Genomic DNA, 4,688 nt, shown 5'->3' with positions numbered 1-4,688 from the left:
GAATCCTAGACGGCATCCTGAAATTGGGAAAAAAATAACAATAAAGATCTTCACAAACACATAATGAGATATGAAAATGAACTATAGATTAAATATGAATAATGTGTCCATGCAAAATATCCTGATTTTGATCATTATACTATGGTCGTGTCAAAGAATGACCTACTTTAGGATATTTGTACTGAAGAAGTTAGTGGTAAAGAGTCTTAATATCTCCAAGTTACTCTCATATAGTTGAGGGGGAGGAAAAGGAAAAGGGAAGAAAAAAGAAAGGAGAGGGAAACAGAATATGAATAAAATAATTGGAAAACACAAAAAATTAGTGAATATGGGTCAGTGGGGAATGGAGGGGGGTGAAGAGAAGAGGATAGAGAAAGATAGCAAGAGAACAAATAGAGAGGCAGAACATTAGTGGGAAACAGATATGGCTTATTACCTGTTGATGATGACTTGTATAGTATTCTCAATTGGATTGGTCTGAGAAGTATTTCATGATGGGTAAAGTCTTTTTACAAGCAAAATGAGAAATAGTGATTGACTATTTTAAAAAATTAATTAGAATAATAATAATAATAATGATTGGGAAAAAAATTGAAAAGATATTGAATGATGAAGTGGGGAGATTAATGTCTCTGTATTTGACTGACATGCATGGCATTCCCTTTTGAAAAAGCAATGTAATACACTGTAAAAAGTTATATGTAATCCAATGTAATATAAAGAACATTATGTTGATAATAATGAAAAAAAACAATTAGTGAATATGGGTAAAAGGATGCAGGAGTTTCCTATACTATCCTTGCAATTTTTTTAAAGAATTATTTAATTTTATTTATTATTATTTTTGCTATAGGAAACATGCACTCACCATAGAGAGAGACATGAACATACACAGAGAAAGAGAGAGAAAGAGAGAAAAAGTGAAAAGCAAGAAAGCAAGCCACCAGGTCTGGGACTCAAACCACTGTCGGCCACGTGAAAGTCCAGAGCCTCAACTATCATGCCACCTGCTGGCCCCTATTCTTACAATTTTTAAGTTTAATGTAATTTTTTAAATTTACTATAGAAAAGTAATCAGGTAAACATAAGCAAACCATAGAGAAACTATTTTATGAATATAAAAACAACACAACAAGCAGTAATACATTGAATTTAAGATAATTCTGAAGAAAAGTACCTATTTTTCAACTCAATGATTCATTGAATTTTTGAATTTATAAATTCAAAAAAATTTCCATTCCCATTTTATACAAAATAAAAACAAAACTGAGTGGGGGGGGGAGACCTGTAAGTCATAGATTTTCAACTTAATTAAAGGATAGATAAAACACAAATTCATAACCCTCATACAAGGTGAATTGTGATGATTACTACAATAAAAGTATAGAGTGTAATGAGTAAGCAAAGAGTATTTGCCTCAGCCTGGGAGATCTCCATTTTATGGAGAAAGCAGAAATGCATTCTCTGGTGAGAGTTCAACATAAGCAACAGAAAAGGGAACAAATCACAAAGGCATTCTGGGAACAATATGAAGAAAGGCACTGAGAAAGGAACTGTGAGATTGGTGGTAGGATTTGTGAGGCAGTTCCGGTCTGAGAGTAAAGGGTATGAGAAGGAATAGTAAGAGAAAATATCTGAAAAATAGTTTGAGTCCAGATCATTTAAGAGCTTTGAATGCCAGGAGAGTACAAATTTAATTTTATAGTTAGAGGATTACCCCAGTATTCTGGGATTAGGAAAGATGGGGAAATAATGGCTATTTTGTGCTGAAAGTCAGGCCAGAGATTAATCCAACAGACCAGCAAAGCAGAGACTGTAGGAAGAGGAGAGATAAAAGACTAGTGATCCTAAACCCTTTCTCTAGTCTTCTCACGTCTACCGGTAAAAGGCTGTAGGTAACCACTGGTTGGTTGTCAAGCAGGCTAATAAGTATTAAGTGTGCTCACAAAACATTTTTATAAGTTCATCTTTAAAGAAGCCTATTAATACTCTTCACACTAGAATGAAATTATCCATATGGATTTATTAGCTCTTGTGTCTTTCTCCTATAAACCTAGGAAAGCTTCAAAGAACACCCTTTAAAATCTCAGTATATAAAACTCTTTAAAAGCACTACCTTTGAAGCTTTTTTCCAAGTAAATTCATTATTAAAGAAAAAAGGAGAAGTCTGAGTTCAAAGCATTTCATTTCTCCAAAAGTCCCTTTTTTTAAGATTCAGAAATAAAATCTGGGCCTGTGGCTATTGTCAAACTTCACAGTGAAATTCACATTTAACATTTCTTACATAGCATCATTCTATAACTAGTTTTAGTTCTTAGAAACAAATACATTCTTTCCAAGGGGAGGGAAAAAAAAAAAACAACTGCAAGCAAAATTCTTGACACGTCCTACCGCCAGCAATAGTTTTGTCAGCTTTCTAGTTGAAAATCTTTGAAAGAGGGATTCAAGTAATGCTAAGCTGATTTAACAGATATGAACAAAGTCAATAAGTCTGCAACACAGGAAGTGGAAATAGACTGTAAGAAGTACAGGCCTTCTATTTGTATTTATAACAACACAGAACTGATCCTGAATAAGCAGTCAGTAAACAGTAGCAATTAGTCTTAAATATGTTAAGGCAATGAGTGATCCAGCAGAACTCAGAAACTACTAATCTTCTGTATATCCTACAACTCAATAGCAAAATTAAACAAATAAACTGATTTAGAATGGAGCAAATGACTTGAATAGACATTTCTCCAAAGAAGAAATTCAAATGGCCACAAGATATATGCAAAAGGGTTCAATCATCAGGGAAATGCAAATTTTAAAAATGGTTCAAATAAGGATTTCAGAGAAATATTTGCACCCACGTGTATACTACATCACTATTTACAATACCCAAGACATGGAAACAGCCGAACTGTCCACAGACAGAAGAATCAATAAAGAAAATGCAGTATATACATGCAGTGGAATATTATTCAGCCTTTAAAAATGATATTTTACCATTTGTAACAAAATAGAGCCTCAAGGGCACTGTGCTAAATGAAATATACTATTCTCAGAAGGACAAATGCTTCACAATTCCACTTACACACAGCATCTAAAGTCAAACTGATAGAAGCAGAAAATAGAATGACAGTTGTAGGGTGTGAGGGAGGAAAAAAATGGAGAATTGTTGCTCAATGGTTATAAAGTTCCAGTTATGTGAGATGAATGTATTCTATTCATTAATAATTTTATTTGTTAAAAAGATAAGTAAGACTTTTTTGGAGTGACTGTAATTAATGATACAGTACATTTTAAAGTTCAGTAAGAGGATATTACAGATCTGACAGACCCAGTGGCAGGCCTTTGGCCAACCAGCGATTCTGAGGCAGGGACATCGCTGCTCCCTCACCTCACCTGCAGACCCCCCAGCCCAAGCACCCACCCCCTAGCCAGTCCTGTCCCCAGCAGCAGGCCACAGACCCAGCAGCAGGCCTTTGGCCAGCCAGCGATTCTAAGGCAGGGACATCACTGCTCCCTCACCTCACCTGTAGATCCCCAGTCCTAGCGCCCACCCCCTAGGTAGGTGGCTAGTACTTTCTACTTTTGATTTTTCAGCTTCTTTATTCTCTTGTTAATTTCCTGGTCTTCCTCCTCCCACAGCCTGTCCTGTCCCCAGCAGCAGGCCACAGATCCAGCAGCAGGCCTTTCTTTATTTCTCTGTGTGTTTTGTTTTTTTTCTTGTGCTGTTTCACCTAATACCCTCTCCTCTTCATCTTCCACCCTGCCAGAAGGACTAGACAGGTCTATAATGAAATATCTGAAATCCCCTAGTAATATAACTTTCTCTGGCCTCTTCCCTTGTGCTGATCCTCCTGAGAAAAAGGAGATAATGCTTTTCAGACACCTCAGTAGAGTACCCCTCTTGATACCACATTGGTAAAAACAATAGAAGAGAGACTTCCGCAAACATTAATTTGCAGCTAAAGGGAAAGTCACTTACTCCTAGTTGGAGAAACGTTCCCGCAAGAGGTATTCAAAGTGAATACATCTTCCAATGGCTAGAAGTTGAAGAATAGCCTCAGGTATGAATAAACAAGGAAAGACATCTCCATCAAAGGTACAGAATAACTCCCCTCCATCTTTCGTGCTAATGGATGATGTTACCAAAATGTCAGACAAAGAATTTCGAACATTTATGGCAAACAAATTTTTTGAGTTGGAACAGAAAAGAGACAACGAACTATAGGAGAAGTCTTTCCAAGATATGAAAGAAGAAATGGACACTCTGAGAAAGAATCAGATGGAGCTATTACAGATAAAGTCTGGAATAGAGGAAATCAAAAACTCCCTTGAAAGTATTAAGTCGATTAGACCATGCTGAAGATCAAATCTCTGATGAAGAAGATAAAACCTCTGACCTAGAAAGAACCACCAAAAAGATAGAGAAAATAACAAACAAACAAACAAAAAAAACGAGGATAATATACGAGAAATACTAGATTCCATATAAGATGCCCAAATATCAGAATAATTGACATCCCAGAAGGTGAAGAAACTAATAACGACATGGAAAAACTATTCCATGAAATCCTGGAAGAAAATTTCCTGAGTCTAGAGAGGCATTCAAGCATCAAGACCCAAGAAATACAAAGGACCCCAGTTAGAATCAACCCCAGAAGATCTTCCCCAAGGCACATCTTAGCCAGACTATCCAA

The sequence above is a fragment of the Tupaia chinensis genome, unplaced genomic scaffold (assembly GCF_000334495.1).
Source record: "Tupaia chinensis unplaced genomic scaffold, TupChi_1.0 Scaffold000606_1, whole genome shotgun sequence".
NCBI lineage: Eukaryota > Metazoa > Chordata > Mammalia > Scandentia > Tupaiidae > Tupaia > Tupaia belangeri.
Note: the sequence above shows the minus strand (reverse complement) of the source record.